The 24,428-nt window shown below is 43.2% G+C and overlaps 1 protein-coding gene and 1 long non-coding RNA gene across 3 annotated transcripts in view; one reads left to right on the top strand and one right to left on the bottom strand.

Moving 5' to 3' along the window:
• Window positions 1–2,026: 2,026 nt before the first annotated feature.
• LOC143271647 (uncharacterized) overlaps window positions 2,027–24,428 on the bottom strand; it is a 68,906-nt gene continuing 46,504 nt past the window's right edge. Inside the window, exons 1-3 of one of the 2 annotated variants that reach the window (XR_013048854.1) lie at window positions 7,210–7,342; window positions 3,376–3,441; window positions 2,027–2,967 (exon numbers count right to left, since the gene is read on the bottom strand). This is a non-coding gene — a long non-coding RNA (uncharacterized LOC143271647). Of the gene's footprint in view, window positions 2,968–3,375; window positions 3,442–7,209; window positions 7,343–24,428 lie in introns of those variants that run through there. The other variant, XR_013048853.1, reaches the window with a different exon arrangement.
• Spata31f1 (SPATA31 subfamily F member 1) overlaps window positions 10,875–24,428 on the top strand; it is a 31,584-nt gene continuing 18,030 nt past the window's right edge. The window contains exon 1 of the mRNA XM_076564059.1: window positions 10,875–11,002. The gene's annotated coding sequence lies outside the window, so the exon portion shown is untranslated. The remainder of the gene's footprint in view (window positions 11,003–24,428) is intronic.

Genomic DNA, 24,428 nt, shown 5'->3' with positions numbered 1-24,428 from the left:
TGTGTGCAGGTTCCACTTACGAAAGAAAACTTTTAGTATTTGTCTTTCTGGGTCGGGCTCACATGGCCTCCAATTCCATCCATTCTCCTGCAGATGGCATTTCATTCTCCTTCATGGCTGGATAAGGCTTCACGGTGTGTATGCACCACATTTCTTTATCTTTCCCTCAGCTAAGGGACACCTAAGATGAGTCCACAACTTGGCTATTGTGAACAGTGCTGTTGGGTAGCTAACTGGAAATTAGCAGGCCTGAAGGTCATTGAGGGCGGAACCTAGCATCATGATCAGCTTCAAGGCCCTCCTCTGTGTCCTTGGTAACACCATGATTTTAAGGAAGGGGAGGAGTGGTACAATTTTCCCTCTTTAAAATCTGAAGTTTACATTTTATTTACTTCCTGGGGGAGCAGGACCACACATCCCACAGTGCACCAGTGAAAGCCGGAGAATGGTCTGCAGAAGTGGCCTCTCTCCCCTTGCCATGTGGGTCCCAGAGATCAAACTCAGGCCATCAGAATTAGAGGCAAACTCCTTTACCAGCTGAAACACCATATGAAAGAACGTACTTCCTTCTAGTAGAGCACGATTATTCTTATATATTTGTTTAATTTTTTTCTTTAATTTTTTTTGACAGAGTTTCTCTATGTATCCCTAGTTTCCCAGAACTCACTCTGTAGATCAGGCTGACCTCAAACTTAGATGATTTTTATACAAGAGAATGGGATCTGAGTGGGGTTTTGTGTGGAAGACCCACAAAAAATGAACTAATAGAAAGAGTGGGGGCAAAAAACCCCAGACTGAAAGATACTGGGAAGAGAAGGAGGCAGCAATAATATAATGATTTGACCACAAATTTGGTATTAAAATGCAGTAAAAGCACTTGACACTTCAGTCATGTCCCCCATAAAGACAGGAATCAAAGGAGTTAGGACACTATCGGGAACAGAAGGCACATGGGTCGCTTTATATTTAGGCAACATAGCACTGATATGGATCCAAGGGTCCAAGTAACTGACATTGGACAGCCAGGGGTCTGAGTCAGCACAAAATGGTGGACACTGGGTGATCCAGGAACCCCAAAATAAAGAGTGATATAATTTATTTAACTACTTTAGGCAGAATGCCACTTTTATGTGGGTTTTATATGTGAATATGGCATTGAAATAAAGGGCATTTGTCTGAGCCTTCACCAGCCTGCCTGTGTGTCCATCTGTAGGCCTGTGTGTCCATCTGTAGGCCTGTGTGTCCATCATCTGTAGGCCTGTGTGTCCATCTGTAGGCCTGTGTGTCCATCTGTAGGCCTGTGTGTCCATCTGTAGGCCTGTGTGTCCATCTGTAGGCCTGTGTGTCCATCTGTAGGCCTGTGTGTCTACACCCACGCACCTTGGTTCTGGTCTACATGTGCATTTGCCTTCCTGTGTGCGGCCCATGTGTGCCAGTGTGTGCCTCGTGGTCTGTGGCAGCCTTCACCTGAGTAAATAGAATGTCTCATCTGTCTACAGCCCTTGCATAGTCTTCAACCTTCTGCCCTCCCATGACCCTCCTCCTTTCCCAGCTTCGGAACGTGGACCTCACAAGTAATGTCAGGATATATAGTTTAAAGATTATTAAAGCTGTGGGAAACTATAATTAAGAAGTAAAAAGCGAGCAGATGTGGTGGTTCATTGCCTTTAGTTTCAATACTGAGGAGACAGAGGTGATTTCTGTGAGTTCAAGGACAGCTTAGCCAGTATTGGGTTCATCAGGTATACACAGTGAGATATTGTTCCCCACCCCCCAAAAAAGGCAGTAAAAAGAAGAGGGATTGGAAAGAGCGAAAGAAGAAGTAACGGAGGAATGAGAGGGCAACCTTTAGCTGTGGATAAGGAAAGAACAGAAGAAGGAAACAGATACAAAGGAAGACAGGACAACCATACCTGAGTGAAATCAGGACTGAAAACAATCAAGAATTAATACAGAAGCGAGGATAAAAATAAAATAAAATGAAAACAGTATATTGTAACATCAATCTCTCTTCTTGCTGAGATGCTTATGGTAAGAACAGCTGCTGTGTCTCTGGAGCTGCAACAGGTTAGACCAGAATGAGCTGGATGCACGCTGTCTGTGTCTGTCACGTCTTCTTCACTGAGTTGAACTACTGCATTCTGCAGTCAGCATCTACATGCCCCGCCCACATACACCACGAGTTTCCCAGCCCTTTACATGCAGGGCTCCTCAAGCACAGGATTCACCCTGACAGCTACTGTCTCCTACCTGCACAGGATGTTTGTACTTTTTCCACGTGGGTTTCCGTGCTTGGGGAGGTTCTGGGGGGGACTTACATTTGCAGCTGGACATTCTCATCCTACCTAGGTTTGGGCTACCTCTCTACCATCCTACAGCCTTTGTCTGAGTAGACTGCTGTCCGGTCAGCTCCTGTGGGGTGTTTGACGAATCTGAGTCATTGTCGCCACCTACACTGAGACCCTTCCCCCACATCCGCATCACATAGCCTGCAAATCTGCTGTCTAAAAGTTTGTTATTGCTCTATTTGCTTCTGCTGAGTCTCTTTTCTGCTTCCTTTTGAGGACCCAGAGTGTTGGTGGGGGGTGGGGGAGTGGGGGTGCATTTTCCCTTTCCCCAACCACTTTGCTCAGTACTCTAAGTTTGGGTCTGTAGTTTCCTTTATGAATCCGATAGTCACTACTTTTATTGTATCTAGTTTCTCGTTGACGCTGTTTACCACCACAGTCCTTACTTGCCTTTCCATGTTTCTCATCTCTTTCTGAAATTACATATCAGATTCATCCTCGGGAGAGGTCTGTGTCTATACCAGCATCTTGAGAAGCCAACATTAGCTCCTGATCCGTAACACTCCCTCTCTCCATAATTGTAGTGTTCTATCAGCCAAGGTCAGTCTGGGGGATCTTCAGTGTGGATTTTACTTCTTCGGAGAACTTCAGGTCACAGGATTCGGTCTTGTCTGACCATCTGGGAATAGAAAGGAAGTGAGCTGGGGTTCAGCAGCTGAAATGAATGAAGGAAAGGGGGTTCTGTGTCTAGAATTAATGAGGGATCTGAAAAAAAGGAGAGAAAGGGTCATTAAACTCCTGAAATGAATTTTGGGAAAGAGTTCCACACAGACAGTAGAGATAGTGATTAGAAAAACTAATTACTAAGTGTGGATCCTCTCCTGCGGGGGCCTCACATCCAGTGATGGAGTAGTTGGTTATCCCCCTAACAGCTGTGCCAGTGTCTCAGCAATGGGCACATCTTCCTGGCAGATGCATTCTAGTTTGTAGAGCTCACAGAGGCTAAGACCACTAGTGCCTTGTCCCCCAGTGGCCTGCCCAGCATCATCAGGCACTATGAAAGCCAGCCAGCCAGTAGGAGACTTACAGCTCAGCTTGACTTCTCTATGTCTTACATTCAAGGATGTGGTGTCTTCAGTCATAGACTCTTATTCTGGTGGGAAGACAAGAGAAATAACAAGTGCCTGAATTATTTGGGGGGGGGGAGATTTGAGTCCCCTTTGACCAACAACTGCTATGGAAGCATCCCATATCTGTCACTGCTTTTTTTGTTTGTTTCGTCTGGTGGCCTTTACTTCTAGGACTGGCATTATCTACCCATGCATGATAACTGCCTTCAAATTCTCTTTAATTTTTTTTAATTGGGTTGCCAGGTAGAAGACTTGAGTGTGGTTTGTCATATTCCCTTTTCTTTTGATTAACCTTCTCCTACCCACCCCCATCCCTCATCCTTCTCCCTGTATGAGCCTTCCTGCCCCCAGTATTCTCTCTCTCACACCTATTCTAGTTGGTGTTTTCTTTGGGCCACCAACCAGCTCCCCAAGAAAGACACTGAGATTTATTATTAATTACGAATGCTTGGCCTTAGCTTAGGCTTGTCCCACTAGTTCTTTTAACTTAATTTAATCCGTTTCTATTCATCTACATTTTGCCTCAGGGCTTATTAATTTTTTTTTCATTCTGTATGTCCTACTTTCCTGCTTCCTCCCTGTCTGCCTGTCTGGTTCCTGGCATCTCCCTGGCATCTCCTTTTCTTTCTCCCCTTAGCCTAAATTCCTCCTCCTACTTATTCCCCAATGCCATCAAGTTCCACCTTTGCTATTGGCTATTCAGCTTTTTATTAGACCAGTCAGGTGCCTTAGGCAGGCCAGGTAAAATAGCAGCATATATTTACATAATTAAACAAATGCAACACGTCTTTGCATAGTCAAATATTCAGCAACAGCCTATCGCTTTACCTATGTGCTACCGTCACCTCCACTCCAAAACCCAACTCCTTCCTAGTTTCTTGGCTTCCTGGGGTACTCCAAATTAGACACATGAAACTAAAGAGTCACAGTAAGGATCGGCATGTGAGGGAGACATGCCACATTTGTCTTTCTGGGTCTCAGTTACCTCTCTAAGTATAATTGGCTCTACAGCAGTGATTCTCAACCTCCCTAATGTGTGACTCTTTAATATAGTTCCTCATGTTGTGGTAACCCCCAACCATAAAATTATTTTCATGGTTAGTTCATAACTGTAATTTTGCTATTATGAATCATAATGTAAATATCTGTGTTTTCCAATGGCCTTAGGCGACCCCTGTGAAAGGGTCATTTGACACTGCCCCAAAAGATCATGACCCACAAGTTGAAAACCACTGTTCTAATGGACAGTTTCACAGCCATGGTCACATGGACAGATGGCCCTGGGTAAATTCTGTAGGGCATAATTTTTAATAAAACATGAATATGGGAGGGATATTTGTAGAGAAGGGGCTGGAAAGAGGGAGGAAATAGGGAGAAGTGGTCAAAGTGTGTATGTGTGTATGTGTGTGCGTGTGTAATAAAATAAAATGTATTAATAAAAATGAAAGACAAACTGCTTCCTCTCTTGAAGATGTTTTGCACTTCTATAGCACTCCGTATTTGTAAAGAAAGTTTATTCCTAGAGTCATGGCAGCATAATCTACGACAGATAAAACATAAAAACAACTCAACTAGCCAATGCAGGTCAGTAGATACATAAAATGCTGCATATCAAAGTAATCAAATATCCAGTTTTAGAAAGGAAGGAGATTCTGTGACATGCTACACCACCTGTGGACCTAAATAAGTAAAACAATCCAGCCAGAAAATAACAAACGTTGTACGAGTCCATTTATATGAGGTGCTCAGAGGAGTCAAAATCATAGACACAGGGAGAGTGGGGGGGTGCCGTGGTGGGGGAGAGGAGAAGGTGACGCCGTTAGTGGTGGGGACACTTTCAGTCTTACAGCATGATAAGAGTTCTGGAGATGGATGGTGATGGTGATTATTCACCAGTGTGAATGCTCTTAATTCTCCCAAACCATATACTTAAGGGCCAGGTGTGGTGCTTCAGGCCTTTAATCCCAGCAGAGGCCAGAGGATCTCTGTGAGTTCCAGGCCAGCCTGGTCTACATAAGGAGTTCCAGGTCAGCAGGGGCTACATAGAGAGACCTTGTCTAAAAAAAAAAAAAAAAAAAAAAAAAAAAAAAAAAGTCATTAAAAGCCACGAGAGAAAGCTTAGGGTGAATTCATGGAAAAACCTTACCCAACACCAAATATGCTGGCATGTTAACCTTGGATGGCTCAGCCTCCAGAACTGTGAGCAACAGACTTTTATTGTTTTTAAGTTCTCTAGTCTAAGACACCAAGACAATTTGAATAGACCAAGAAGGGGAATGTTGGCAGTGCTGAGAAAAAGCAAATCAAGATGAGCAGACTAGAAGGAATTACAGGCCTGAAATATACCAGGCATCTGCAGACTAGACAGAAGATTCTAGAACTTGGAAGGAGCCCTGGATTTCTACTTGCAAGTGATTTCTGCAGAAAATAGCTGCTGTTACCCCAATAACCCCTATATTCTCCTGTCATTTAGGGTTTAGCCTATGTGTAGAGAGCAAAGCCAAGGTCCCTTCGAGATAACCTTGAAATGCACTGATTTGGAATTGTTTAGGCGGAGTGTATGGCTTCTTCCAACAACATTAACTCTGGCTGGGTTCTTCCCTAAATTCATCTCCAATGAAGATGAAGTTTCACAATTTCACTCTCTCCTTACAGACATTGACACAAGCTTATGAATCTCTTTTTAAGGCTATCATTGGGGTTATAAAATTGAGGGAAAAAAAATGTCAAGTTCAAGTTCTCCTAGGCTAGTTCTCCATGTCCCTGACCCTCTCTGAGATGTGTTCATTAGTTCCTTTGGCTTGCTTACAGTGTCAGCTTTCTGGTGGTAGAGTTCATACAATAGTCTATGGTTACTAGAAATCTTCATACATGATATCAGGAAGTGACCCTGGTCTTTAGAGAAATGGATGTTGGGCTGTTTTGCTTCATGATGCCCCGTTCTGCACATCCCCTTTCCACTCTGAGGCAAGCACCAGCTCCTCTCTTCCTCTCTTCCCCTTTCTCTCCCCTCCCCCAGCTGTCTTTAGTCTATATCTTAGGCCTGCAGGACTCTGCACACGCTCTTTAGTGAGACAGTTTCCCTCTGTCAGAAATCTTGTAAGAGTAGTTAGGAGCAATCAACGATAAACATTTCAGAGAACGACTCCCAAACTGTGTCTTGTCTCAAGCTCCTTCAGTTTCAGTGAAAGAAATGTCGACCAGGAGAGCACCGAAGTCATAAGGACAACTCCGAACCCACACAGGATGTGGCTCCTTCCAGACACTGAGTACTTAAGCCTCAGCCTTGTAGCAAGCCCCTAAACCATTTCAGGAGATGACCAGCAATTTCTCTTCTCTATTTATATATGGAAATGCTCATTTCACTTGCAAAAGAGAAGACAAAAATGTCATTTTTGTGATTATGATGTTATAACAGAAATGTAGGAGTGTGAAATTTATAATGTTATAGACAAATTTAGTATGAAATGCAAATATCACAGTAAAGCAGGCTGAGTATCCAAATCTCAGCCAGAACTATGACAGGGTCTCTACCTAGCTAGTTCGGCTGACTAAAGGGCCAGTGTTAAGGAGGAAAGTGGGAAAGAGGGTGATAATTCCAGGGCGTCAGGGGTACTTTGTGCCTCATAAATCTTCTCAGCTCCTCTCAGGAGACTTGTAGATTTTAATATTTACCGTAGTGAGTTCTCCATGTACGATGCCACGTGGTAGTTAACAGTTAGTACTTGGGATAATACAGACCGCTACTCAGAGTGACTGTGACAACTTGAAATACTTGATAACCTCCATACCTGATCACTTCAGTCCTCTGCTCCAAGTCCTGCAAAGGATCCTAGTGCCAAGAGAGCACACTGCCTAGCATACGTTGTTCTTCTCAACTATTTACTCCACTGGTTTTCCATGAGTGTTGACTGAATAACAGGCCCTGAGCTGGATGCTGGTGATAAAACAGTAGCAGATGAAGAGACCTCGGAATTCTTAGAGTCCACGTATGTAGCAGAGACAGAAATTAAGTTAATAATTTTAATGTATATGAACAGATATATGTGTGTGTTGTTGTTGTTGTTGTTTGTAGCATGAATCTTAAAAGGTCTTATTAATAAAATCAAACCTGAGGCCAGTTATTGGGGTGAATGCTAGAAGATCAGAGAAGCAGAACAAGCCACAGCTTCCTCACCTCGCCAGTTCCTCAGCTGATCCTGTTTCCTCAGACTGGAAGCCTCTGAGTCCTCATCCAGAATGAATCTCAGCTGAACTGGTGCTCAAAAGCCTTGTCCTCACGCCTTAAATACCTTTCTGCTTCCTGCCATTACTTCCTGGGATTAAAGGCGTGAGTCACCATGCTTGGCTGTATCCTTGAACACATGGATTTCTGCCTCTGGAATGCTAGGATTAAAGGCGTGTGCTACCACTGCCTAACCTCTATGTTTAATATTGTGGCTGTTCTGTTCTCTGACCCCAGATAAGTTTATTAGAGTGCACAATATTTTGGGGAACACAATACCACCACATTTCCCCTTTTTTGTCTAAAATTTAAAAAAGCTTATAACTAATACAAGAAAAACTATATCCAATAAGTATAATATATACAGTCAAGAATTACATTAACAATGTCTAGTCCATTAACATTTGATAAACTCATACAAAAAATTACTTATCCTATTTAAAACAAGTAGTTTTTTTTAAAGTAGATTCAATAATCTCCCTTTTTAATCTTATCATATCCAATTTCTCTCTTTTTTCTTTTCATAATAGATTCAATAATCTACCTTTTGTCATTTTTATATCTTTCCCTTCTTTTTAGAGTAGATTCAATGATCTACCTCATATCTATATTCTCTCTTTTTTTAAACAAAAACTCTGAATCTAATCTCTTTACTCAGCTTTTTTCCTGACCATTAACAATTAACAACTTGTAACCAACCATCATAAACAATGACAATTATCCATAAGTCATTTAGTGACCAAAGAATACCCACCCCACCTCTTGGGAATGTGGGTGTCGTTTTCTTAAAATTACTTCCTGCTTTCTGGGGGTGAAGACATCTTTAGGGGATCCTGAAAAGAAAATTTTGAGGTTAATTGTCAAGTCTTGTATCATTTTTTAGTCTCCGCATAATGGGAAAGTGCAGGGCTTGTCTCAAGTCCTTATTCCAGTAGTCTGTCAGGCTGGATCATCTCAGCTAGTGATCTTGAAATTGTCCTGTGCAGTTCATAGTCCAAAACCAAACATTGAATGGTGTTAATCAGCTTAATGGTATTATCGTAGTCCATGTGGAATTGTCAGTCCCTGTGGGGTCCTGTCATCCTTTTGTAGATTTCAAAGTTGCTGTTAGGTGTGGTCATGATTCCTGGCAGATTTTTGTGTGTGTGTGCCTCCTCTGTAGTTTGGAGCAATCACAGTCTGAAAAATGTCTGTCTCTCTGAACCATGAATGTTCTTCCCTAGAAGAGAATATCTTCACAGCAATTTCTTCCCACCATTTGTCTTCCAAACTTTTCCAAACTGACGTTTGCTAATGCTTACTTGTAACACGGTGGTCCTGGCAATTCTTCTCTAAACAAGCAGTGGTAAACCTTTCATCCCCAGTAACAGCATCACTGCCACCATCAAGATGGGAAGCAGCTGGCAACTCAGAGCTGCAGCAACCACTGTTTTTAGCTCAGCCCCAACCACAGCTTCTCCTCAACAAGCCTCCTAGGCCATCCTCAAACTTGGGATCCTCCTACCTCTGCCTCCTTCAGTAAATCCAATTGGTGTGCACCACCACAACTGGCTGATTGTAGCTTGGGCCTGAGCTGGGGCCCACAAGGTCATAGGCAAGCACCTTTTTTGTGAAGTTGTACCACAAACGTTGGGCACCAGATGTAGATGTACCAGTCTTATTAAATAAGAAATACAGAGCCAAATGCAGAGTTAAAAGCCCAAGAGGTCAGAGCAGTAGCTAAGAGCTGAAACTAAAACCTCCTTCTTACCCCTTGCTGCCAAAAGTTAAAACCTTCCTTTTTGAAAAAAAAAAAAAAAGAAAAGGGGAAGTGCTGTGGATATCAGTCTGTATAAATAAAATGCCGATTGGCCAGTAGCCAGGCGGGAAGTATAGGCGGGACAAGCAGAGAAGAGAATTATGGGAACAGGAAGGCTGGGTCAGGAGACGATGCCAGCAGCCACCATGACAAGCAACATGTAAAGATACTGGTAAACCACAAGCCATGTGGCAACTTATAGATTAATAGAAATGGGTTAATTTATGATAGAAGAACTAGATAGCAAGAAACCTACCACGGCATACAGTTTATAAGTAATATAAGTCTCTGTGTGTTTGATTGGGTCTGAGCGGCTGTGGGACTGGAGGGTGAGAGAGATTTGTCCTGACTGGGCCAGGCAGGACTGGAGAAAACTTTAGCTACAGTTGTTGTTTGTTTTTTACTCTTTGGGGGGCCCACCACCCAGCTCCCAAATAAATCACACACAGAGGCTTAGTGTTAATTATGAATGCCCAGCCTTTACCTTGGCTTAGTTTCTAGCCCAGTTTTTCTTGACTTAAATTATCCCATCTACCTTTTCCCTCTGGGCTTTTCCCGTTCTCTTACTTCTATAAATCTTACTCTCACTCCATGGCTTGCTGATTGTGTAGCTGGGTGGCTGGCCCTGATGTCCTCCTCCTTCTCACTCGTTCCTAGATCTCTCTTCCCAGATTTCTCCTTCTATTTATTCTCTTTGCCTGCCAGCCCTGCCTGTCCTTTCTCCTGCCTTGCTATTGGCCATTCAGATCTTTATTAGACCATCAGGTGTTTTAGACAGGCAAAGTAACACAGCTTCACAGAGTTAAGCAAATGCAACATAAACAAAAGCCATACACCTTAAAATAATATTCTACTACATATATAGGTAGATAGACAGACAGACAGACAGACAGACAGACAGATAGATACTTATTTTGTTTTGTTGTTTGAGACAGGGCTTCTCTGTGTATCCATGGCTGTCCTGGAACTTGCTCTGTAGACCAGGCTGGCCTTAAACTCAGAGACCCACCTGCCTCTGCCTCCAAAGTGCTGGGTTTAAAAGCATGAGTCACCACTGCCCCACCTAATTTTAATATTTTGATAGTGAATTAAGTTACATTTTTCGTTGGCATCCCTTTCCCAATCATTTGCCCATATCAAACCATGTGCCCCTCCAGCCATTCCTCCAATACAGTCCCAGGGAAGGGGAAAGATGAATGTCTGTTAAAGGAACAGATGATAAAGGGGGAACTCTTGGCACACACGAAGGACTTTTCATTAAAGGCAGAAATACACAGGACATGACTTAGCTGGTGTGGTAGTTTGAAAGAAAATGGCCCCCAAAGGGAGTGGCACTATTAGGAGGTGTGGCCTTGTTGGAGAGGGTGTGGTCTTGTTGGAGGAAGTATGTCACTGTGGAGGTGGGCTCTGAGGTCTCAGCTCAAGCCACACCCAGTGCTCAGTTAACTTCCTGTTGCCTTCAGATAAAGACGTCAAGACTCTCAGCTCCTGCTCCAGCACCATGTCTGCCTGCATGCCACAATGTAACACTGTGATGATAATGGACTAAACCTCTGAAAATGTAAGCCACCCCAATTAAATGTTTTTCCTTTAGAAGAGTTGCTGTGGTCATGGTGTCTCTTCACAGTAAGAGAAACCCTAAGACAGTTGGCAAATCCTTGCCATGTACAAATGAGGATCTGAATTCATATCCTTAGCACCCACATAAAGGTCCTCACCTGCAATTCCAGTGATGAGAGGTGGGGTGGAAACAGGTAGGTTTCTGGAACCCATCAGCCAGCCTAGAAGAATTGATGAGCTCAAATTTCATTGAAAGAGACCCTATCCGGAAAAAGACCATCTAGAGAAATAAGGGAAAAGCAATTGAACAAAATACCTGATGTGAACCTCTGGCCTACTCTCTCTCTCTCTCTCTCTCTCTCTCTCTCTCTCCCTCTCTCTCTCTCTCTCCACACACACACACACACACACAGTCACACACACACACACACACACACACACACACACACACAGTCACACATACACACACAGTTTGGTAGATTGTAATAGAAATCTTTGGCTAGAGAGGATGCTGACCTGAGACCCTTAGTTTGCTTTCTGTTGCTGTAATAAAACACTTCCAAACACCAACCTGGAGAGAAGGGTCCATCTTAAACTTCCAGGTAACAGTCCGTCTCACCAAGGGAAGCCCCGACAGGAGTCCAAGGCAGGACCTGGAGGCAGGAACTGAGGCAGAGGCCACAGAGAAAGACCACTTTCTGGCTTGCCCTGTGGTTTGCTCTGCCTTCCTTTTTATGTAGCCAGGGAATACCTGCCCAGGGGTGTGCTGGGTCCTTCCTCATCAATCATTAATCTAGAAAATGCCCTACAGACATGACCATGGGCCAATTTAATGAAAGTAATTCTTCAGTTGAGGTTCCCTCTTCTCAAGGGACTCCAGTTTATGTCAAGTTGACAAAAGGAAGCAGCACCCCCACAAAGGCCTGGGCTCACAGGCACACGTGAACACAAGACCAGCTTTGTTTTTTAATATACGTACTGGGGATCCAAATTCAGGCCCTCAGTTTCACAGTAAGCACCTCACCCACTGAGTCCACCTCCCGGCACCTCATAGTTAAGGTCTGTTCATTTGATGTGTATGGTGATTTGTCTGCATGTATCTGTGTATACCACATGCATGCCTGGTATCCTCGGAGGCCAGGAGAGAGCATAAGGTCTCCTGAAAGTGGAGTTACAGACCATTGTGAGCTGTGGTGCTGGGAGTCAGCACTGGGTCCTCTGCAAGAGCAGTACATGCTCCTCACCACTGAGCCATCGGGCCCTCGTCTGTGGTCTGAGGTAACAATCTGCCCTCTAGCTGCGTTATTTAGCGCATATTCCCCAATGCTGTTTTTCTGGTTAATTTTAAGTCTCACAGTTTGCTTTTCCTTGGTGTTCCTCTTTGATGCCTTGTTCTGCATTTAGTAAATAATCCTAGTATAATTTCGATGTCTTTCGTGTTTTTTCTCTTACAGTTACTTTCTTAGTGGCAGCTCTTACAATATATCTCTTATCAGAATCACCATCAGATCTGGTCTAACCTAATTCTGGTATTACATAGGAAATTTTCTCCTATATCTGTTTCTTTCCCGTTTTCAGTGGCTCCTCGGGGCATGGGTCTTTCCCCTTCTTTCATCTCCTCCGCACACCCTCTCTTCCCTTCCCCCCCCCCCCCCCCCCCCGCTTCTCCTTCTCCTCTTCTTACCTGCCTCCTTAGAATTGAACCCAAGGCCTTGCGCATGCTCAGCAGGTGTTCTGCTGCTGAGAAACACCCCATCCACCCCCGGACTATCGTCCATAGCTTCAGCAGGACTCGGGTGTGAGCTACTTAACAAGCCAAATGAGGGGACTCCTGAGTGGCTTTGGGGTTGCCGTTTGAGATGTTGCAAATGTGTGTGTGGCATATAATTTGAACTTTGAACTTGTCATCTGGTAGGGCTGCCCAGTGGTATAACTAAGGATTGGCACAGGCACAGGAAACCCATGCAGTGTTTATCTGTTACTGACATGTAGCATTGCAATGCCCAGGAGCTCAGAATTCTGGTGAACCCGTTGGTGAGACCTGAAGTGAGTATAAGATAAGCGTGTTGGGAGGCCGCTGACTTCCACAGGGCAGTGGAGATACCCACGGATCCAGATGAAAAATAAAAATGATGATGCTATGAGTATTTCCATGGTTCTGCTAAGAATGAAGAACATCCATCTGTATCAGTAAACTATGATATGTACAAATTATGGACTGTCGGTGAATACATAAAATTCTCTGATTCTTATGCTTAAAACTGACAGCACACAGGATAAACATGAACAATTAAAATTCATGCATATTGTTTAACCTTGAGATTTAGAACATGAGAGAGAGGAGAAGGGTAAAGTTCAGCCATGAGTGGTGGTGCACACCTTTAATCCCAGAACTCCTGAGGCAGAGGCAGGTGGATCTCTGTGAGTTCAAGGCCAACCTGGTCTACAAAGCGAGTTCCAGGTCACCCAGGACTGTTACACAGAAGCCCCTTTGAGGGGGGTGTAAATTTTTCTAATTATTACCTTTAATATTTCCTACTTTTAAAACAAAGGGCCTGTCTTAGTCAGGGTTTCTATTAACTGTGATGAAACACCATCACCAAAAGCAAGTTGGGGAGGAAACATTTTATACAGCTTACACTTCCACATTGTAGTCCATCTTTGGAGAAAGTCAGAACAGGAACTCAAATCAGGGCAGGATCCTGGAGGCAGGAGCTGGTGCAGAGTCCATGGAGGGGTGCTACTTGCTGGCTTGCTCCTCGTGACTTGCTCAGCCTGCTTTCTTACAGAACCCTGGACCACCAGCCCAGGGGTGGCTCCACCCTCACCAATCACTAATTAGGGAAATGCCCTACATTCTTGCCTACAGCCCAATCTTATGGAGGCATTTCCTCAGCTGAGGTGCCCATCTCTCAAATGACTCTAGCCTGTGCCAAGCTGGCACAGAATCAGCCAGCACAGGGCCTGGGCCTGACACTTTCATTTTCACCTGGGCCCTGCAAATTAACACAGCCAGCCTTGTTAACAAGCCGTTGATGAATCCGACGAAAAGCCAGGCTTGAGATTCACGAGCAACTGACCTAAAAGACTCCAGCTAATGCAGAGCCTGCCCCTGCCTGGGCATGTAGGATATGTGGGTGCCGTCCTCTAGCTCTCCCTGGCTTCTGTCTGGTGATTGCCCTGCACACCCCCGGTGCATAGAGAACTAATCTGCCTGAAGCTTAGGCAGTCTCATGTTTGACACAGCATTGAGCTTTCCTGTCAAACTTGCTAAAAACTTTGGCTTTGGGCATTAACAAAGAGGCCCATGTATTAAAAAAAAAAAAAAAAAAAAAGCATTCCTCTTCTCAGAACCTTGGTGCATCTTAGGTGTCCATTAGTATTTTATGAGCAGAAGACACAGCAAAGCTCCTGTAAATGCTTCTGTGAGGGGTTGTCAGAGGCACATCTGCTTGGTTTTCTTTCCAAGGCTATGTGACCCACAGCACTTATGAGCTTACAGCCATGAACAGCTTCCTGGAGGAATCTGATGGTGATAAGTGTGGTGTTGCTACCTGACAATGGAAACAGTCTGACTTCTGCAGTTTTCCTAGAAACAAATGAGCAAGGTTCCTTTACTGTGCTGCGGACATCCAGAGTCCACAGAGGCGTGACACAGGCATCTCATAGCCTAGGGATGACACCACCCACAATGGGCTGAGCCCTCTCATATCAATCAATAATTAAGAAAATGCGCCCACAGGCTTGCCTACAGCCAGACCTTATGGATGCATTTTCTCAATTGAAGTTCCCTTCTCTCTGATGACTCTAACTGTCATCAAGTTGACATAAACTAGCCAGGACAGAGGCCTTCGTCCAAGAAACACATGTTGGGGTCCTTTGCCCACATGTCTGTTTAGTTCTCTGTCTGTACTGGATAGTCTTATCGTGGAGAGTCCACAAAGGAGGGCCATGCTTGTCCCCTGCACAGGACCACCCTACCATCCAACACCGCTAGTGTGCTTCTGGGTGGACTTGGAAGCTACTCCAAATCTTTTGTTCACAAAAGCAATGGATAGGGCCAGACCCTGAGTTGGCCATGAGAGTTTTGAGAACAGAGTAAAGAAGAACTTGATGGAGTAGAAAGCACACAGGGGTCAGCCTGAGGTCTGAGATCATGCTGGCACCGAGGTCTGGCAGGGCTTAGAAATAACCTTTCTCCAGGCTAACTGCAGAGGCACAGGAGATTGGAAGGAGTCCCTGTCTTAAAGGGAAGCCTTGTCAAGGCTGTCTGGCCACAAATACTGCAGAGGAGAGCCAAGGATGGTAGCGCAGTCTATAAGGTCCTTGCCTTGCAAGTATGAGGACCTGAGTTTGAGCCCCAGAACCACATCCTAAACATCAGGGCATGATGGCAAATACTCGAAACCTCAGTGCTAGAGAGGCAAAGATAGACATCTGGCTCGCTAACCAGCCAGCCTAGTCGGTGAGCTCAAGACACAAAGGTGAACAGCATCTTTAAAATGACCGTTAAAGTTGTCCTCTGGCTGCCATATGCGCACACACATGTGTATTTGCATACACCTGTATACACATACATGTGTGTGTACTTGCACACAATGCACCTGTATACACATACATGTGTGTAATTGCACACACATGCACCTGTATACACACACACACACACTTCAGAGAGGTCCTGAAAGACTGAAAGAGATCTCTGGCAGAGATTTAAGGTTTGAGAGATTGTGAACATTTCCATCCTGTAATAATAGATCTGTAACATACATCAAAGTCTGACTTCCTGGAGTCATTACACCAGAGAAATAGGGTACAGGAGTGAAAAAACTCAAACTTGTTGGAGAAAACGGAGCCTACCTATAGGCATTCCTGTCAGCCATATCTAGGACCTCAATGGGGTATGCCTCAAAATGTGCATGTTGGCCGGTTTAACCTCTTAAGTTTGTGTTCCAGAACCTTGAACTAAGCGTGGCCAAAATGTGTCAGTCACTCTTCTTTCTTGCACTGTCCTGGTTGAGTTTTGGTTTGTTTTGTTTTTATCTACTTGATACAAGCCAAAATTATCTGAGAAAGGGAACTAAAACTGAGAAAATGCCTCCATGGATTGGCCTATAGGCAACCCTGAGGGCCATTTTCTTAGTTACTGATGAGGGAGGGCCCAGCCCCTTGTGGGTGGGGCCATCCCTGAGCTGGTGGTCCAGGGTTCTATAAGAAAGCAGGCTGAGCCAGCAGCAGCAAGCCAGTAAGCAGCTCCCCTCCATGACCTCTGCTTCAGCTCCTGCCTCCAGGTCCCTGCCCTGTTTGAGTTCTTGGCCTGATTTCTGTCAGCGATGGACGATTACCTGGAAGTGTAAGATAAATTCCCAAGTTGCTTTGGTTGGGTCTTTATCTCAGCAGTAGAAATCCTAGCAAAGACAATGACCTTAAACTGTAACAACACAGGAACATGCTCCTTAACTGAGCATACTCAGGAATATTCCCATTCTAATGTACTTTCTTATGTGACTGTGGATAACCTCCCACCTCCAATAAAAACCCTTTGTTTGTGGAGGCCACTGCTTTGGAAATTAGTGCCTTTTCTTCCTTGCTGCAAGTAATAAATCTTTTCCCAGCTGTCTTAGTCGGTGTTCTATTGCTGTGACCATGGCCATAGTCAAGAGATACCCTGACCACAGCAACTCTTAGAAAAGAAAGCATTTAACTGGGGCTGGCTTACAGTTTCAGAGGTTCAGGGAGCATGGTAGCACACGGGCAGACAAGGTGCTGGAGAAGTAACTGAGATCTACATCTGGATCTGCTGGCAGCAAGAAGAGAGAGACACTATGCCTGGCTTTGAAACCTCAAAGCCCACCCCCACTGACTCACTTCCTCCAACAAGGCCACACCTCTTAATCCTTCTCAATGATGCCACTCCCCGACCACTAAGCATTCAAACTGTGAGTCTGTGGGGCAATTCTTATTCAAACCACCATACTGCTCTTTAAAAAAAATATAGTCCAATGTATCCATCTTCCTTTAAGATTGGTGCTTATTATGATTCTTAAAGGAATTTTGTCTACCCTAAAGAATTTCCCAATGAAAGGGCTGGAGATGTGACTCGGTGGAAGACTGTTTGCCTGGTACGCACAGCCCCTTGGTTGTATCTGCAGCACTATTTTTAAAAAGTCCTAACGAAGACATCCTATGTTGTATTCTAGAAGCTTTATGATTTGTTGTGACCTTCCTAAAACCATGGGATAGTCCATTTTCTGTTGCTGTAACAGAATGCCACAGGTGGCATAACTTATGAAGAAAACTTCATAAAGAAAACATCTATTTCCTCAAAGTTCTGGAGCAAGGCAGTAACATCCACCTGGCATCTGTGGAGGCCATGGCGACCAGAGCAAGCTAAGCCCAAAGAGTTTGACTTTATAACAAAACACTCAAGCAACAACTTTTTAATTCACTGACATATTAATCCATGAGGGGATTAATAAATTCACAGAGATGGAGCCCTCATAATCACCTCTTTTATTTATCTTGAGACTAATTACAACATTATATGTGTGTGTGTGTGTGTGTGTGTGTGTATACATATACATACAATTACAACCTTTCTCCCTTCCCTGTTCTCTCTCCAAACCTTCCCATGTAGCCCTCCTTGCTCTTCTTCAAATTCATGGCCCCTTTTTTCATCCTTATTGCAGGCACACACACACACACACACACACACACACACACACACACACACACACACACACACACACACATATATTCCTAAATATAACCTGCTCATCAATGGATATGCCAAAGTGAATGGGAAAAGTCCACAGGGCCTCAACCCTACACAAAGAAAAATAGGCAATTGAGAAAAGCTGGGAGTGGGAGAGGCAGTCTTCCCCCAGGAACTATCACACTGACTGGCTGTCCAGTTCCAAATGGTCACCTTTTAATACCTCGTGCCCTTCTCTCCCTCCCCCTCCTCCTCTTCCTCCTTTTTCCTTTTTATTTTGTAATCGCATCTCTTAATAGGACCCATCTCATGATAGGAACTCTATTTCAACATGCATTTTGGTGGAATTATTTAAATCATAGGAGCCCCGCCAAAATGAGTCAAAACACACACAAGCAACTCTGGTTCAGTATGGGGTATTTCCTTCTGTTCTTTATTATCAAGGTCACATTTTTACATGGTTAGAATTGCAGTACTCAATTTTCCCCCCATAACCTTATTCTAACTAGCATTTTTACCTAGCATCTTAGACAGGGTCTCTGTTGCTGTGGTAAAACACCATGACCAAGAGAACTTGGAGAAAGAAAGGATTTATTTTATTTTGTAGCTTGTAATCTATCACCCAAGGAAGCTGGGACAAGAACTCAAGGCAGGAACCTGGAAGCAGGAACTGATGGAGAAGCCATGAAGGAGTACTGCTTACTGGCTTGGTCCCCCTGGCTACTCAACCTGCTTTCACATACACCCCAGAACCACCACCTTGCCCAGAGGTGGCCCCACCCATGATGGGTTGAACTCACCAACATCAATCACTAATTAAGAACATACACTACATGCTTCCTACAGGTAATTCTCATAGAGGTATTTTCTAAATTGAGAGCTCTTCTCAAATGACTTTAGCTTGTGTTAAGTTGACAATAAACTAGGCATGACACTTAGCTACACCTTACTATAAACACCATTTCCCCCCAAAGCTATGGAATTCTTCTTGTTTTTTCTTCCAAGAGATTTGCAGCTACTTTAAACACTCCAGTGAACTCATTACCCATGCAGTGAAGGTGACCAATAAGAGGAAGATAGAGTTCTCCTCTCTACTGCTCTTAGTGTGGCTCACAGTTGTGGCCATCGAAGCTTTCTATGCTACCAGGTATGGAAGAGCAGAAGGGAGATGTAGGACCAGAATCAACAATTCCCCCATTCAAGAATTTATATTCAAGCCATTTCAACTCCTTCCTGACCTCCCCTGGGTCACAGGGCTAGTCTATCAGTTAACTACTCTTTGCTCTACTCCCTCCTCCATCTCTATGTGTTCAGTACACCCCTGCTACTCTGTTAGCATCCATATCAGCAATGATGCCAGCCTCTGCCCTAGGCTGATGGTTAGGAGGCAACTCTATCTCTTTGCTCAGTACCAATATATTCCTGTCAAGTTGTAACTAACCCAAGATTCCTGTTTAACACCTGTCTGGCTAGTGCAGTAAGTGATTAATGAGTTTATCATGGATCCAGATAAAAACAAACCTTCCGAAGTCATGACAGATATCCCTCCTCCGCCTACTGGGAGAGTCCCTAGGCCAAAGATGACCTAATCTTGGCAAGATCTGTTCTTTTTTTCCATTTATTAAGTGTGTGTGTGTGTGTGTGTGTGTGAGAGAGAGAGAGAGAGAGAGAGAGAGAGAGAGAGAGAAGAAGAAGAAGAAGAAGAAGAAGAAGAAGAAGAAGAAGGAAGAAGAAGAAGAAGAAGAAGAAGAAGAAGAAGAAGAAGAAGAAGAAGAAGAAGAAGAAGAAGAAGAAGAAGAAGAAGAAGAAGAAGAAGAAGAAGAGAAAGAGTTTTCAAGAATGGGTTCTCTCCTATCACATGGGTCCTGACAGCCCAGGTTTGTCAGGCTTGGTGGTTACTGCATTACCTGCCTAGCCGTCTCATCCAGCCCCTAAATCTGCTCTCTCTCTTTTTTTTAATATGTATTGGCTACCAAGAACTGGAGCTACAGATGTCTGTAAGCCACCTTGTGGGTGCTGGGAATTGAACCTGCATCTTCCAGAAGAGCAGCAAGTGCTCTTCACAGCTGAGCAATTCTTTCAGCTCCTGAATCTGTTCCGCAGAGCAGCAGCTCTCAACCTCTTTTTTCCTTCATTCATTTGACAGCTGATTTTCAAAAACTCTGTTGTACCAGTGCCTCATTTCCCACTTATTTTCTATAACTCAAACTTTCCTCTCCAACACAGAAAAGCATGTGCAATGTAGAAATATCATACTTTAAGCATAGCTCACCTTTCACTTCCATCATGTAAATCATTTGAAAATTTGGGTTATCAAATAGTAACGCTATTTAGCAGTATCACAAAAAATCGTGTAGCTTCTTGATTTTTAATTGATTTCTCATTAATTTTGAAAATTTATTGGCTATTTCTTCTAATACTTACTTTGTTCCCCCCACCCCCGTGTGTGTGTGTGTGTGTGTGTGTGTGTGTGTGTGTGTGTGTGTGTCTGTCTGTCTGTCTGTCTGTCTGTCTGTTTCTAGGATGTCTTGCACATATAATGGTGTTTTTGATATGTGTCACAACTATTGGATGCTTGGTCTTGGTTTTTTGTTTGTTTTGTTTTGTTTTTGAATTATATTTCACCTTGGATAACTTCTATTGAATTACCTTTATGCTCACTGATTTTTTTTCTCCAATGTCACTGATAAACTTGCCAAAAGCAACCTCTGTTAGAGATAGGATCAACCAGAAATTCTGGAAACAGAAAATATGGCGTGTTGAAATTACCCATTAAATCAGAAAGATGACCACATAATAATACTTTATTCAAAGATGTATAGTGTTTGTACTGGTTGGTTTTGTGTGTCAACTTGACACAAACTAGAGTCATCAGAGAGGAAGGAGCCTCAGCTGAGGAAATGCCTCCATGAGATCCAGCTGTAAGGCATTTTCTCAATTAGTGATCAGTGGAGGAAGGCCCTGTCCATGGTAGGTGGTGCCATCCCTAGGCTGGTGGTCCTGGCTCAGTAAAGAAGCAGACTGAGAAAGCCATGGAAAGCAAGCCAGTAAGTAGCTCTCCTCCATGGCCTCTGCATCAGCTCCTGCCTCCAGGTTCCAGCCCTGCTTGAGTTCCTGTTCTGACTTCCTCCAATGGTGGACTATGATCTGAAAGTGTAAGCCAAATAAACCCTTTCCTCCCCAACTTGCTTTTTGGTCATGGTGTTTCGTCTCAGCAATAGAAACCTTAATAAGACGGTGTTTAAATAAGAATGTCCCCCAGAGGCTTAAGTATTTGAAGACTTGGCACCCAGTTGATGACCCCGTTTGGGGAAGTAATGGAGTCTTTAGGAGGTGAAGCCTTACTGGAGGAAGTACGTCACTGGGAGTGGGCTTCGAGAATGTACAGCCTTTCCCCACTTCCTGTTCTCCCCTTCTGCTTCCTGTGTACATATGAAATGTGATCAGCCACCTTCCTCCTCCTGCAACCAAGCCATGCTTTCCCTACCATTATGGATCCCCCTCTGGAAATGAAAGCCAAATAACCTCTTTCTTCCATCAGTGGCTTTTGGTCGTGGTATTTTATCATGGAAACAGATGGACACATTTTATAAAGCATTAAAGACTGAGTTAAATCGGGGCATAGTGACACTTGCCCATAATCTCATCACTCAGGAGACAGAGTTAAAAGTTCAAGTCCAGCCTGAGCTAGATAGCAAGTTCAAGGCCAGATGAAAAGCCAAAGGCTACAAATGTAGCTCAGTGTGGAGAACTTGCCTGGTATGCTTAAGGCCCTGTCCTAGTTAGCTTTGTACTGCTGTGATAAAGACCATGACCAAATGCAACATCCCAATCACGGTCCATCACTGAGGGAAGCCAGGGCAGGAACCTGGAGGCAAGAATCTGGGGGCATAAACTGAAGCAGAGGTCATGGAGGAACACTCCTTACCAGCTTGCTCTCCATGGTTCCTCAGCCTGCTTTCTTTCACAACCCAAGACCACCTACCCAGAGGGAGCATACTCAGAGTGACCTGGGCCATCCCACGTCTATCATTAATCAAGAAAGTGTCCCTCAGACATGCTAATAGATCAATATAATACAGGTATTTTCTTAAAGTTTCCTCTTCTCAGATTACCCAAGCATGTGTCAAGCTGATAACAAACCAAACAGTGAATCCTTGAGTTTAGTCTTCAGAACTAGGTGGGTGGGAGATAGAAATGTAGTTAAGTGGTCTTTATTTCTCTAGTTTGGGAGACTAGTTTGGTTTAGGACTTCTCTACAAAAATCTTTAAGGGTGGACACTTTGCTTTGATGGGACTAAAAGCTCTTTTCTCGGAACCCAGCTGTGCCATCTGTGTTGTTAGTAACTTCTGTAATATGTCCCTCACCTGAGGGACAATGCACCTCACTGCCTCTAACTTCTACTCTCTCCTCAAATAATCTAACAATCACTGTAGGAAGAGAGGCATCTCTTCCTTACACAGTGTCTTGGTTACTGCTTTCCTCTGTGACTGACAGAAACAGCTCTAGGAGGAAGAGTTTGTGCGCAGGGGATGTGCAGGGAAGCCATGGCAGAATGCCTCTGTTGCAATTTCCTCAAAATTCTACATCCACAACAACTTCAAAGCTGCTAGCTGAGATGCTCCAGCCTCACAGACTACTCCAGCCAGGACTTCAAATAGCTCTGAACTTTCCCACCACAAAGACCAAACAACAAATGATATAGCTAGCTCTCCCAGGACTTGACCATTATCCCATTTTTCTCAGGGGCCCCTAAAGATGATGTTGCCTCCAGACAGCAGGAAGTAATTTTAAGAACATGATGCCCATATTCCTGAAAGGTGGGGTGGATAGTTTTTGGTCATTCAGTGGATTATGGATGTTTGTCATTGTTTAGGGTGGTTAGTTGCAAATTGTTGTTGGTCATGGTCAGAGATGAAACTAAACAGAGGAGGTTGGATTAAGGGATTTCTTTCTTTTTTTTTTCTTTTCTCTATCCTTCTTTCTCTCCTATCTAGTGAAAATAAGGGGGATATAGGAATGATAGGATAGAAGGGTAGATTATTGGATCTACTAAAAAGCAACTACTAGTCTCAAATATTTTACATTGGTATAGATTTTTTATATTGATATAAATTTAAGGTTATTTTTGTTATAACATACTGTATATATGTTTCTACTCTTGTCTAAGGTATTGTACCTATGCAGCTCATTTTAAAATGTATTGTGAAGTTCTAGTCCTTGAAAGCTATTATTATAAAATGTTTAGGATAATTAAGAAATGCAAATTAGTAGTTAGTTATCTATAACAATCAAACTTATAGTCATGTTAGGTTATGTTTTCAAGGTCAAACATATATTTTTAGATAGGTAGGTGGTCTTCAAACACTTTAGAGATCTACAGAATATGGCATTTAAGATATTTTAATAACCTAAGACTTTTCATGATAGTGAGACACATCTGCTCCTGACAGCACCAATTTACTTCAAAAAAGGATGATGGGCATAAAAGAACCTCCATATGGAGTTTGCTTTCAATGTGGCAAAGCTAGCCATTGGGCAAGAAACTGCCCTTACCTCAACTGCTGACAGCATGCTGTCCAAATTGGAGAAGCAGGACACAAAGGAAATCGACTTCTGAATGTTGCCAAGACAAGGTAGTCCAGCCCTTTAAAATTCCTGCTTTGTAGAAAAGTCTTTCAGATATTCAAGGCCTTTAGGTCATGGATGGATGCCCCAACAGAAGAACCTTGGGTGATTGTCATGGCAGCCAGCTGTCTCTGTCATTTCATTTGAAAGTTGTTTGCTTTGCACTTCCTGTTTACCCAGGTAATATTTTATACTTCTGGGATCTCTGATGAGGGTGAAGACTAAATTGTTATAGTCTTACAGTTTTCGTTGTTACTAAATTCAGAAAAGAAACTCACAAAAGAGATGTAAAGTTTATAAAGGTTGAGAGACATAAAAATTTAAGTTGTTTATCTAAGAAAATATTTTAAGGTCTAAAGGGATATTTAGGCTGGCAATACAGGTTATAATAGAAAATGGTTTATGTGTAAAACTTTGGATGCACCAAGATAATAGAATACTTTCTCCAAATTTGCCATATACAAAAGGACTGGACATTGTAAATCTTACTTAATAATTGTTCTTGATATATATATATATATATATATATATATATATATATATATATATATATATTATACTGTGTTAGAGTGAAAACATTGCCTTTTCTTATAAACAAAAGGGGGGAAATGTTATGGGATAATCCTTTTGTACACTGTGAAGATGTGTCTCTATTTAACCTCCCCCACATAAAGCCCTTCTAATTGTTTAATAAAGAGCTGAATGGCCAGTAGCTAGGCAGGAGAGGATAGGCAGGACTTCCTGAGAGAGAGATAGAAACTCTGGAATCTGAAGCATGGGGAATTCGCCAGTGAGATACAGAGGAAGAAGTCAGACATACACTATATTGAGGAAAGATAACAAGCCATGTGACAGAATGTAGATTAATATAAATGGGTTAATTTAAGTTATAAGAGCTAGTTGGGAACAAACCTAAGCTAAGGCCAAGATTTTATACTTAAAAAATTTACAGTTTTAGAGGGTTAGACTATGATCATTAAGAAAGGAAGCAAATAGGTATGGTGCTGTAACCATAGCTGAGGGCATTACATCCTGATTTGGAGATAGCAGGCAGAGGGGGGGGACCTGGTGTGAATTTCTGAAACC

The sequence above is a fragment of the Peromyscus maniculatus genome, chromosome 2, assembly GCF_049852395.1.
Source record: "Peromyscus maniculatus bairdii isolate BWxNUB_F1_BW_parent chromosome 2, HU_Pman_BW_mat_3.1, whole genome shotgun sequence".
In the NCBI taxonomy this organism is placed as follows: Eukaryota; Metazoa; Chordata; class Mammalia; order Rodentia; family Cricetidae; genus Peromyscus; species Peromyscus maniculatus.
Note: the sequence above shows the minus strand (reverse complement) of the source record. Positions and strands in the feature narration are given on the sequence as shown.